Raw genomic sequence first — 13,834 nt, 5'->3', positions numbered from 1 at the left:
CCACACAGAGAAACCCTGTCTCGGAAAAAAAAAAAAAAATCAAACCAAAACCAAAACCCCAACCAAACCTAGCCAAAATAAACTAAACGAAAACAAAAAACTCCCATCTTTAATATTTAAAATGAAAATGACCTAGGTCACCAGGTTTGGGCCAAGGTGATTTGGAAATTGCTACACCATTTTGAATATGGTTGTCATAACCAACTAAAGCTGGTACTGTACTCTGTGACCCAGCAATGATCAATCCAGATATATACCCATTGCAACTATGTTATAGACACAAAAGACATGAAAATAATGTTTATAATAGCATCAGTACTCATTGGAAACTGTAAAACCATCTACCAAAAAACAGAATACGAGCTGGGCATAGCAGTGGCACACAGTTATTCCCAGCACTCTGGAAGCACAAACAGGTGGAGCTCTGTGAGTTCACAGCCAGCCTGCTCTACAGAGAGAGTTCTAGGATAGCCAGAGATAGATAGTGTCTCAAACATACAAAAAAATTAAGTGCATGCCTGTAATCCTTGGGAGGCAGAAGCAGGTGGACTTCTAAGTTCGAGGCCAGCCTGGTCTACAGAGTGAGTTCCAGGACAGCCAGGGCTACACAGAGAACCCCTGTCTCGAAAAACCAAAAAAAAAAAAAAAAGTGAAATCAACTCCAGAGTTTCCTCCAGCCTTAGCATCTTCACCTCTGCCCCATATACACATTAAGGACAAGATTTACAAAACAACTCAAAGTTGTAGGAATAGTACAAGATCTCTAACTATCCACTAAGTAGCAAAGGGCAAGTGTAAAAAAGCCCTATTACCAAAACAAAAACAAAAATCAGAATTTGAGCTGAGTATCACTGAATACTTAGTGATGTAATAACCATTTTAAGTAAAATTGATATATCTATTTCTTTAAATTATAATACTATCTAGTAACTAGAATAACAGTATGTGCATACTCCTAAGTCAGAAAAGGTTTCCAAAGTAAATCAACACTAATAACCCACCTGGACTACCTTGTGCAGGTGGAGGTACAAAGCCAGGTTGTATGGCATTCTGTGAAGAAATATCAGAGGTACGAAGAGCTTCATTATCTCCTGCACAGTTCGGTATGACTGGAACTGGAACATGGCTTGCCCAAGAAACTGCAATTGCTGCAGAATTTTCTAATACCTGTAAGTGGAAGAACGATTAGAATTCTTAAGTCTGGTTTCTCAAACTTTATCTGTTTCTTCCCCCTTAACCTAACTTCAAGAAATTATAATTTCTTTGTTGACAAAACAATGAGAAACCAATTTTCATGCAAACCATATATAAAGTTACTTCTTTTGCAGATCTCTGACTACATTGAAAGCTATGTTTCTTTCTGTAAAGATAATAATAAACTGATTAATATCAAAACCAGAAATCCACCAAGTTGTGCATGATGGAAAGTTTCCCTCCAACAGTAGTTCTTTATCTGTCTAGTTGCCGGGTTCCTAAAATGGTAACTTCTCAGCCTCTACAGCTTTGTAATATAGATTCATTTCCATTTATACATATATTTAACCACAAAATATTTAACTACAAGAGATGCTTTTGTATTTAAGTGTAACTTAGTGAAGTTTTTTCTTAAGGTGCAATATTCTTCAAGAGAACATAGTACTTTCTCAGGGCATATGTTATATATAAATGTATGTAAATATAACAAGACAAGTATCAAATAACATGACTCTTAACAAATAACAAGACTCTTAATAAACACCATCTCCTCTGGCAGCTTTCATTTTTGACTACTACAGCATCACTCTTACCCAGTCCAATCATCTAAAATGGCAAAGTCATCAAATACTACTAGGTTCTGCTTAATCTTTACATTGCTTGATCTCTTGGGCCATATTCAATACTCCTAGAAATATTCTCATCCCAGAGGGTTGGTACTCTTCCTCTTTCCTCAACTGCTCCTTCTCATTTTTAAAACTGAGATGATCTACTGGCTGTATTCTAAATGCTGCTCTCATACATTTCCTTTTCAGGTACCTTTATAAATGCAAACTCCCAATTCATGTTTCAGTAAACAAGAGACTTAGAAAGTAATTTACTACTGACTAATTTATAACAAGGTCACAGCAGATCATAAAATAGTGTCTGAAACAGGTACTTAATTGATTTGAAAAATAAATGTATTAATCACTGTGCCAGGTAACAGAAGGCACAGTAATACTTAGTGAAATATAAGCACCTGCTCAGAATTATGATGAAGGCAAAGAAAAGGGAACATTTGTTTTCTTCTATTTAGCGCACTGTAAATAACTGTTCACTAACACTGAAGGTTACCTTCTGGGGGTAGTTGTATGAGGTAACTGTGTCTTGAGGCACAGAAGATGGTCCACTGTCCTGAAGAGACTTTAATACAGAAATATAACTGATTAAGGGAAACTAAGAAACCAAAAGAAATTTTTCACTTTCTTTCCTATCCTCTATCATAGCTCCTCTAGTCTCATACCCAGCCCTGTAGAGCAGCCTGCTTGCAGGTGGCTTTCCTTCCACACTATGCCCAACCCTGGCAACTACATAAAGACTTGATTGATGTGGACCTAGTTTTCCTCCTTCCTGTGGGCCCTCTCACCCATAACCAATCAATCCCCATTCTTTCTGTCAGCTCCAACACTTTTTACCTGGTACCCCCAGTGGTTAAACCTGACAGAGGTAATTCCCACTATCCTTCCTGTTCTACGTTACCATCTCCACACATTCCAATCTCACCCTCAGCCAGGTTGCTTACAGGTGTCCTTCCTACCTCAACTCCATTCACTGGAGACTCCAACTCAGACCCAAGTTCCCCCTAACCGTTTCATCCTTGTCCCTTCAAATTATTCTTTGCCTTACCCTCAATCTACTTGCAAGATTCCCTCATCCCACCACACACCCAACTAACTTCCTAAGTGATGGTTAGGCACTACTGCTGAAGGCAATACCTACATATCTCACTGAACATGGAGAAGTTGAACTGGTGCCTAACTAAAGTCTTCAGTTCTACTGCCTAGTATTCCCAATACTGGGAATTATTCTATTATAGGCTACCAGAGTAAAAAAGTAACCATCAACCCAGATACAAACCCTTCACTCTACAACAGTGACCAGCCTGTGATAAGCTGGTTCAACAATGGCACAATGAACATTGCAGCGGAATCAACAGCAACTGGAGAGTTAAAACTCTAATTTTCTTACAATTTTATTAGCTATTCTATAAAAATTAAGATCTCTGTAAAGACTTTGATGTCTGTCTCAAAATAAGAATTGAAATAAAATATAACACATTACATCTCATTCTTGGATGAAATTATTTCAGGGAAACATTTCTCAAGGTACGGTTCCTACATTAGTACTTGGCATACTAAGAGTACTTGCAATCAAGTAGGAAGAACTGAGGAAGAACAAAGCAAAGCTAAGTAGGATAGCTATCTAAAAAAAGAATTATCAAGCCGGGCGTGGTGGTGCATGCCTTTAATCCCAGCACTTGGGAGGCAGAGGCAGGAGGATTTCTGAGTTCGAGGCCACTCTGGTCTACAGAGTGAGTTCCAGGACAGTCAGGGCTATACAGAGAAATCCTGTCTCAAAAAACCAAAATAAAATAAAATAAAATAAAATAAATAAGATAAAGAGAATTATCAATATGGCTGACATGCAAAATCTGAATAAATTAACCTCTTAGCTTAAAAATAAAAAAACAAATGAAAATCTAGAAACAAAATCTGTGCAAGTATAACAAAATAATTCTTGGGTCTCAAATTTCCTTTATGAGGTAGGACTTGCACAAGATGTGGTATCATTTGCCTTTAATCTCAGCACTCAAGAGAGAAAGGCAACCAGATCTTGGAGCTCAAGGATAGCCTGGGCTTACACAGTAAGTTTCATGATAGCCAGAGCTATATATATGGAGACCTGTCTCAAAACACCCAAATAAACAAACAAAAAATCAAAAACAATGTAGAATGCAAAAGTCACTCACTTTCTAAGAACTCTTGTTCAAGTCCTATATCTAAATAAGGAAAAGAAAGCTTTGGAACTTAATCACTGACAGTTCTTTTCTTAATACTATCAAAGTATTGCCAACGTTCTGCTTTCTAGACAGAGAGAAGTTAGGCTCTTTAGTAGACTCTGCTTTTGACAGGTGAAATGAAAAGAAAAATGTCAGCGTCCTCTCCAGTGCCAGGACACCATTTACTACTTTTTAGTTTCTGCCTTGCAATGAATAAAGGCCACATCAAAGTCCCTAAGGAGGCTCTTCTACAGAGTGCCACTGTGTCTTTACTATGAAGTATATGAGCTATTCATATTTGTTTCTATTAAATACCTACCAGGTTTGCTGTAGATACAGTTGTGGTATACACACTAGAAGTTTCATAGCCTTGTTCTAGAGGATATAGCCAAAGATAAAAAAAGAAAGAGCATTATTTTTAGTTCAAAACATCATAAATAATGAAGAATATCAAATTAACTCTAGATCACTGACCTGAAGAATAAAGATAATCTCCATGATATCCTCCTACAAAACAGAAATATGTGTTTACAGATCTTTTTAACATGATAGACCAAAATCATCGGTAATTGCTTTTTCTTAAGTTTTACGGGAATATTTTCTTTTTTTTATGTTTATTATTATTTATTCAAGAAATCAAGTCTTTAAAAATGTTTTTTTTTATTGCATTTGAAGACATCGGGAATATTTTCACAACTAAAATACAAATACATATATGGTGGTTTGAGTTTTCCTATTAGTCAACAGAAGACAAGGTAAGCTGTCAAAAGTAGAAGTTTCTGCTCAAATTTTTCTTAGGTGTCAAGAATATTTTCTTCTATGTACATACCAGAGATAATGTTTGAACTATCTTTTTTAATAAAGTAACTCAAAATGCCTCATACTTCCTTAATGTATACAATTCTTTATTGGAATGGATGGCATATAACATTCAATAAATGTTAAAATGTTTTGAATTTAAGTAAAAAAAAAGCATTTTGGGTTATTATCTGGGTTCTGGGGTTGGAAGTTAAGCTCCTCAGATTTGCATAACAGCACTTCTACCCACTGAAGCATCTTACCACCCTTAATCTTATACTTCTTTCAAGTTACTAAAAAAGGTGGTGTGAAACATCAAAAATATTTCCAAGTTCTGATACACAAATGCTACAGCAATCGTCTTTTCAAAGATTACTTACTTAGCACTAACTGACTCACCATTATCACAGTGGTCATTACTGTCTCCAGAATTCAAAGGTGGTTTGCATGAGTTATAGCCCTGCCTTGCAACACAGTAGCCTGAAGTAGCAGGAACCATTGTAGTGGGACCACCATTGTTCTGTACCAAAGAAAGACATATAACACACAGAATTACTCCTGTATTAGTCAGAAAAAAGGATGCTCTAAAAGTGAGTTAATAATAGAAACTAAATTCTGATATACTATTTAAGAGAAATATGTGGCTGTTTTAATACTTTAGAATTCAAATAGGTGAAGCAGAAAATTAGCCGGGCGTGGTGGCGCACGCCTTAAATCCCAGCACTTGGGAGGCAGAGGCAGGCGGATTTCTGAGTTCGAGGCCAGCCTGGTCTACAAAGTGAGTTCCAGGACAGCCAGGGTTACACAGAGAATCCCTGTCTCGAAAAACCAAAAAAAAAAAAAAAAAAGAAAACAGAAAATTATAGTTCACATATATGCCAGACTGCTTAAATCTCTTATTTTCTTCTCAGTAGCAGCTTTAAAACATGTCTTTTCATAACTTTAAAGCTCTAAGGTGATGGCTTCATGGTATCTGAGGATTTTTACTAAGTTCTTCATTAAAAAAATCCTAAAACTTAGGGCTGAGGATGTAGTACAGAGGTAGAACATCTTACATGTGCAAGGCCCTAGTTTTAATCCTTGCATTTGGGCAGGTGGGAGTGGAACTCATATATATATATACATATATATGTACACATATATATGTATATATACATATATAAGTATATGTATATATAAAACATTTCTACAGAAAATCTTTAAAAAGCTTCTTCATAGAAGCTTTCACCCACTTACAGGTAAAGTTGAATAAGCAGTCTCATTCCCTTCTTCAAGTGCATAAAATGTAACAGTTTCTTCCACTCCATTCTCTGGAGCAAAACCATATTGGCATCCCTTATTCATGCAATGCATCTGACGATGGCTACGCCTAAAAGAACTTAATTTGAAAATCAAAACGGGGAAATACGTTACATGGTAGTACTTTGCTTCTAATTTCTCACTGAAAGATAAATATCTCAAAGCAGAGGTTTTTAGGTTTAACTTATGTGTATGTGTGCTTTGCTTGCATGTATATCTATCTGTACACCATGTGAGAGATCAGAAGAAGGCATCATATCCCCTAGAACTAGAGTTGGAGATAGTTGTTAGCTACCAAGTGGTACTGGGAATTTAAACCCAAGTTTTCCAGACGGACAGCCAATACTTTTAATCTCTAAGCCATCTCTCCAGTCACAAACTGAGGTTTTAGAAAGTTGGTGCACATTATCATTGCTTAGCAGTAAATCCACACACAGATGTTTTCATTTAACTTTCAACACTTTTAATACTCACCGAGACCTATAGGAGACATTATCATAACTCTGGCAGCACTTTCTGCCTGAGCCAGAGCAAAACCCAACTTTAGGATTTGGCAAGTTTTGCTTGCTTATTAAGTGAGACGAATCCCTAAGAATAAACAAAGAAAAACAATTATTAGTCGGGCAGTGGTGGCGCATGCCTTTAATCCCAGCACTCAGGAGGCAGAGGCAGGCAGATTTCTGAGTTCGAGGCCAGCCTGGTCTACAGAGTGAGTTCCAGGACAGCCAGAGCTACACAGAGAAACCCTGTCTCGGAAAAATAAAAACCAAAAGAAAGAAAAAAAAAACAATTATTCAATTCTTGCCAATCTTAATAGTTAAGTAGAATTAACAAAGTTTTTTGAAAACATTCAACAAGAAAGACTTTGACTAGTATTGGGCCTATACAGTATTAATGGATACAAAGATATTTTATATTAATATTCATTTCAGATGGCATTCTATCTTTGAGCATCTCTTCCATTCTTCACATGTCTCTAGACAATGAAAATCCAAATATGCCAGTGGACAGAAAGGGTAAGAGTGCATCAGCACTACGTTCTCTACTATAAAAGTTGTAGTTATCAATTCTACTATAACTCAGTTCAGGAATTGTTTCTAAAAACCTAAAGAAAAGCCGGGCAGTGGTGGCGCACGCCTTTAATCCCAACACTTGGGAGGCAGAGGCAGGTGGATTTCCGAGTTCAAGCCCAGCCTGGTCTACAGAGTGAGTTCCAGGACGGCCAGGGCTATACAGAGAAACCCTGTCTCAGAAAACAAAAACAAAAAACAAAGACACAAAGACAAGACATACATTATAATGAAAATCAGTTCACTCTTACCTGGGCATCCCATATCCCCGACCTTGTCTTTGAGATGAATGTTGAGGGTAAAAATGTTGACTAGACAGAATATGGCCAGCTGTCTGTGAGTAGTATAGTAGAGGGTCATGACCATAATGCATGCTGTGCTGAATCCTGGATGGAACAAGGGGATCTCCCCTGCTATAAGCCATGGTCATATAAATCTCTTTCCCTCGAAATTTCTTGAACATCTTCTTTCGTTGCTTCATGTTCATATCTGTCATAACTTTCAGAAAATACATAGTAAATAAGCTTCATAACCCATGTAAAGGGTCCTGTACCTTTGCCCTCAACATGCCTTAAAACTGTCACTTTCCTTAGGAACAGATCAAAGTATGTGAGTATGAGGTAGAAATTTATCTAGTTTTCAAGGATATCCTTGAGCTTCCAGTTGGAAGGGCAAAAGAAAAGTTCATTTCTATGTTGATGGGTATTTCAATACTCAGTATTTCAACCCTCTAATTACTGACAACGTTTTTTTTTTCTCTGAAAAATTATAGTGAAGACCTCTAGTTGCTTTTGAGATGTCTTCCTGCTTCTTCAAAAATATTTAAAATCTATAATTTAAGTTGATATGTGGTCAACTCCCTCCTATAGAGTACCAATCCCTAAAGACATTTTATTGTTACAACTGGGCAAGAGGCTATTAGAATCTATGGCACAGATGCTAAGGATCATTCTAGAATATACAGTATAATCCTTCTCTCTACCAAACCATTAGCTATGGAAACACAGTAGTGTGGAAGAAATACTCCTCTATAACAGGATATATGGTATACCTTTAAAAAAAAGCACTTTTTTTTGGTTTTTTTGAGTGAGACAGAAACTCTCTAGGTAGCCCTGACTATCCTGGAACTCACTCAGTAGACCAGGTTGGCCTTGAATTCAAAAAAATTCACCAAAAGCCACCTGCCTCTGCCTCTGCCTCTGCCTCTGCCTCTGCCTCTGCCTCTGCCTCTGCCTTTTGAGTACTAGGATTAAAGGCCTGTATCACCCCACCACTGCCCAGCTAAAAAGTACAACTATTTGTAAGTAAAATAAATTACAACAGAAAACAAAAACCACAAGAAAAACCTTTAGGCTACAAACCTATTTCAGGGAAATAGCCTCCAGTTATAGTTGGATAACCTCTTCCATTACGAATTGGTATGGCATTCCAGGAAGGAAGAAGTGCCACTTGGTTGACTGGTCTTACATGGGCCAGCGGAATTGAATGCCTTGAAGTGAAAGATATCATGTATGACCCCATTATAACACACACTTCACTCTCATTCAAAACACTAACATAGCCTTCTTTACTTTTAAGCACATTACCGTTTTCTGTTTTTCTTGGAAACAAGGTCTCATTATATAGCCTTAGCTGGCCTACAGCTCATTACATAGACCAGGCTGACCTCAAACTCAAAGAGATTTGCTTCTTCAGACTCCTGAGAGTTAGATTTAAAGCATGTGGCATCACCCCTGGATCAAGTGCATTTTCATTAAGTCTGTTTACACTAGTTTTCCTATACATTTGTTGGTTTTTTTCTCCTTTATCTTAGACAATCTAAATGTAGTTTATATAACTTCACAGATGTTTTATAGTGTCTATCACATCCAGAAGAATTATGGTAGACTATACTGTTTCCTTTCTATGAAAGAGGATATTTTCTAACCTGACTCATATGAGACTTGGGTATATAAATTACAGTTACTCTGACCGATAAAAAATAAGGTATCCTTTACAAAGTATCACTGTGTCGTGGCCTCACTTTTTTCTTGTCTGGGATTATAAAAGCTTGTTTTAGAACAAATCCTCTAGCCTGACACTGACTACAAGATCAAAGCTGCCTGCACAACTAGTTAAGATTGTCTCAAAATAAAAGATAACAATATGAGCTGGAAGGATGGCTCAGCAGTTAAGAGCACTGACAGCTCTTCAGAAGATCCTGAGTTCAAATCCCAGCAACCACATGGTGGCTCACAACCATCTGTAACAAGATCTGATGCCCTCTTCTGGTGTGTCTGAAGACAGCTACAGTGTACTTAGATATATAGTAAATAAATCTTTAAAAAAAGATAATAACATACATATAAATAACATTATATAAACTACATAGGTTATATTTAGGGAATGCATACACACATGTGCATGTAATGATAATTAATGAAAAAGTCCATGAACTTGATTAAAGGGAGGGGGGTATGGTAGGATTTAGAGGGAAGAAAGGGAAGGAGGAAATGATATAATTATATTGTCATCTCAAAAATAAAATACTTTTAAAAAAAAATAATAGCAAGGGCTGGGGGATACACCTATTTTGGTATTTCATTTTTTAACATTTACTTTTATTAATCAAAATAATTAGCTCAGCAGATAATAATTCTGGTTCTCTCAACTAGCATCCTGGAAATTCTCAACTTAATATGAGTAAGCACCTGGCAATTTTAATTTCTATACAGTCTTACCTTTCTGCAAATTCCTCAATGAAAACTACTACTGAACTTTTATCATTATCAATTTCCTGAATGTGAGCATTATAATATTTTCCACCTGATTCCATGCAAACCTGAAAGACCGGAAAAGGGAGTCTTATATTAATATATCTGGTCTTGTCTACTGACAAATCTGTGCTTAATCAAACAACCATTTCTCCAAACATAATTCAATGTCTATTTCTTTTTTTTTTCCATTTTTTATTAGGTATTTAACTCATTTATATTTCCAATGCTATACCAAAAGTCCCCCATATCCACCCACCCCCACTCCCCTGCCCACCCACTCCTCCTTTTTGGCCCTGGTGTTCCCCTGTACTGGGGCATATAAAGTTTGCAAGTCAAATGGGCCTCTCTTTCCAGTGATGGCCGACTAGGCCATCTTTTGATATATATGCAGCTAGAGTCAAGAGCTCCGGGGTACTGGTTAGTTCATAATGTTGTTCCACCTATAGGGTTGCAGATCCCTTTAGCTCCTTGGCTACTTTCTCTAGCTCCTCCATTGGGAGCCCTAAGATCCATCCATTAGCTGACTGTGAGCATCCACTTCTGTGTTTGCTAGGCCCCGGCATAGTCTCACTAGAGACAGCTACATCTGGGTCCTTTCAATAAAATCTTGCTAGTGTATGCAATGGTGTCAGCGTTTGGATGCTGATTATGGGGTGGATCCCTGGATATGGCAGTCTCTACATGGTCCATCCTTTCATCTCAGCTCCAAACTTTGTCTCTGTAACTCCTTCCATGGGTGTTTTGTTCCCAAATCTAAGGAGGGGCATAGTGTCCACACTTCAGTCTTCATTCTTCTTGAGTTTCATGTGTTTAGCAAATTATATCTTATATCTTGGGTATCCTTCAATGTCTATTTCTTTAAAGTAACTAAGAACATGATGAGTCTATGGTGCATTTATCATCTTACCATCTAAATGTCATAAAGTCTGTAAATTAAAATTTAACACAATACAAACAAGGAAATCTTTCTCTTTAACATTTTTTTAAAAAGTCCTGATTGATGTCTTTGTTCCTGTATTAAGGACCCAATTCAAAGCCTTAGACATGCTGGCCAAGTATTCTACCACTGGGCTCTACCCTCAACTATTGTTTTATTCAGACAAGGTCTTAGTACAGCTATAAAGACATAATACATAACATTAATTATGATTTTCCTCCCTAGGCTTCCTAAATGCTAAGATGACAGGCAGAGATTCCTAAGCCCAGGGTGATCAACTCACATTATTGACTTAAGGTACACTCTTATAGAAAGAAATCATCTTTGAAGAAGGCACTAACCTGACATTTGTCTCCTAAAAAGTAATATCTTCCACCATACTCCACACACTCTGATTTTTGAAGTTCTATGAGAAGAAATAGATTATTAAAGCTTAATTTTCATTTATTCCTTTCTTATTGCACATAATTTATCTCATTAACAAAATGTATTTGACAATGCTATCATTAGAAGAAAAAAATGTTCCAGAGAGCCAGTCTAACAACCTTGATGAATTATTTATTACTTTGGTCATTATTAAGCGACCCTCCCAGAATAGTTCTGCACTGTACAAGTTTGTAATCTGATTAAACATGCAAGTCACAAGTCTTAACTTCATTCTAATTAACTAAAATACATTTGAATTCATCAAAGTTCAAGGAGTTGAATTGAGACATTATAACCCTCTGGACAGGATATTAAAGTCTAGTTTGATGAAATTCAGTTATGTATCTGGAGCAATCAATAATCTATGGTAAGAGTTCTTTTTGTAAGTATGTTCTATAGAGAGCCAGACAGCAAATTTTAGATATCCTAAGCCACCACATTTTCAAAAGTACTCAATTCTGAGGCAGGTAAAAGCAAGTGAGGGCACTTGTCACTGAATACTCAAAATCTGTCCACTAGACTGAATGATGATAAGACACCTTTAATCTCAGCACTCAGGAGGCAGTGACAAGAGAGCGGAGTTCAAGGCCAACACAGTCCGCATAACAATTTCCATGACAGCCAGGACTACACAAAGAAACTATTTCTCAATAAAACAAAAAAAGAAAAAGGGAGAACAAAATTTGTACTCTGAGTTCCCACATAATCTACCATAGCACCTCACCTGACCATGTATACAGATACATACACAAAAAAATAAGCAAATGGAATTAATGAGAATAATTCATTCTCCTATAAAACTTAATGAACAGGTTTGAATTATGTAATTTTCATGTCTTACAACTTCTTAGTTTGATGAAACCATATCTTATTAGAAATAACTTGCAAAATTATCTCCTGTATCGATCAGCATTCAGTGGGATCCTGCTGATACTTATTACCTTTTCTACTGTCCAACCAAGCATCAAATTCCACATTTCGATAGATTTCTGGATCCAGAGCTTTCAGCACCTTATAGGGAAACAGCATCTTTGACGGACTTTCTGGAACCTGAAACAAAAATAGTGATGCTATAAACACATCATCTTTAATTCATCTTTTATGAGGAAGAATGAAGATTCTTTTCTTCTTTTTAAACACTAGGGGGCTAGAGAGATGGCTCAGTGCTTAAGAGCACTGACTGCTCTTCTACGGGTCCTGAGTTCAATTCCTAGCAACTACATGGTGGCTCACAACCATCTATCATGGGATCTAATGCCCTCTTCTGGCATTAGGGTACACATGCATTAAATAAACAACAACAAAAAAAACATACATCATTCCCCCTTTCCTTTGCTATTAAACAAAACATACCACAAAAATTCACTGTTTAAAAGCAATAGACTAAAAGAGCAAGACAGGCATAAAACCAACTAGGCTTTACATATAGAAATATTTATTTCTTCAACTTCAAGAATTTTATAATTATAGGCCACTGTTGATAAAAATGAAGCAATGTCAGAATATTGATTACTATTAATTATCTATTAAATTTGTATTATTACTTTAATTTCAAAACAAAAGCTATGAAATGCCTCAAGTGTACACAATGTCAGTTATGAAAATTCAAATACTACTGGGGGCTGGAGAGATGGCTTAGCAGTTAAGAGCACTGACTGCTCTTCCGAAGGTCCTGAGTTTAAATCCCAGCAACCACATGGTGGCTCACAACCACCTGTAACGAGATCTGATGCCCTCTTCTGGTGTGTCTGAATAAAACTACTCTTGGAGGCTGGAGAGATGGCTCAGTGGTTAAGAGCACTGACTGCTCTTGCAGAGGTCCTGAGTTTAAATCCCAGCAACCACATGGTGGCTCACAACCATCTGTAATGCTATCAGATGCCCTCTTCTGGTGTGTCTAAAGACTGCCACAATGTACTTAGATATAAGAAATAAATCCATCCTTTTAAAAACAGAACAAAACTACTCACAAAACATGTATTTCACACTTTTAAACAAGTACGATTTCCATGGAGGAAAACATAAGCTACTTCCTTCCTAGCTTTATATAATTAGAATGGACTATCTGCTCTTATTTTAAATTATGGTTTTTTTTTTTTTTGGTTTTGTTTGTCTGTCTGTCTGTTTTTTGAGACGGGGTTTCTCTGTATAGCCCTGGCTGTCCTGGAACTCACTCTGTAGACCAGGCTGGCCTCAAACTCAGAAATCTGCCTGCCTCTGCCTCCCAAGTGCTGGGATTAAAGGTGTGCACCACCAGCGCCCGGATAAATGATGGTATTTGTAAGACATGTGTATGAAAATTCTTTGCCTGAGAAAATATCAAACCTTTTGTCTTTCTGTCCCTTGCTTATTGCCTTCTGGTGTACTTGCAGCACTGGAACAGGCGGCAGCCTCTTCAGTTCTAATTGGAAAGATTCAGAGAAAAGAGCATTCTATGAATGTAGCAAGTTACTTGTCGCATGTCTCACAACTGTGCCACTACTCAGTGGTAAAGTAGTTCAATCCTAAAATATAAAGCAGCTAAGTTTTCAAC

General features: G+C 37.0%; 1 protein-coding gene across 1 annotated transcript in view; it reads right to left on the bottom strand.

Moving 5' to 3' along the window:
* Alg13 (asparagine-linked glycosylation 13) overlaps positions 1-13,834 on the bottom strand; it is a 56,485-nt gene that overhangs the window by 16,488 nt on the left and 26,163 nt on the right. The window contains exons 11-23 of the transcript NR_037145.1: positions 13,627-13,702; positions 12,243-12,351; positions 11,217-11,281; positions 9,903-10,003; positions 8,544-8,671; positions 7,434-7,680; positions 6,587-6,700; positions 6,050-6,191; positions 5,213-5,333; positions 4,490-4,522; positions 4,335-4,390; positions 2,311-2,379; positions 1,002-1,167 (exon numbers count right to left, since the gene is read on the bottom strand). The gene's annotated coding sequence lies outside the window, so the exon portion shown is untranslated. The remainder of the gene's footprint in view (positions 1-1,001; positions 1,168-2,310; positions 2,380-4,334; positions 4,391-4,489; positions 4,523-5,212; positions 5,334-6,049; positions 6,192-6,586; positions 6,701-7,433; positions 7,681-8,543; positions 8,672-9,902; positions 10,004-11,216; positions 11,282-12,242; positions 12,352-13,626; positions 13,703-13,834) is intronic.

This window comes from Mus musculus, chromosome X, assembly GCF_000001635.26.
Source record: "Mus musculus strain C57BL/6J chromosome X, GRCm38.p6 C57BL/6J".
In the NCBI taxonomy this organism is placed as follows: domain Eukaryota; kingdom Metazoa; phylum Chordata; class Mammalia; order Rodentia; family Muridae; genus Mus; species Mus musculus.
The sequence above is the reverse complement of the archived record's forward strand: the minus strand, read 5'-3'. Positions and strand labels throughout refer to the sequence as shown.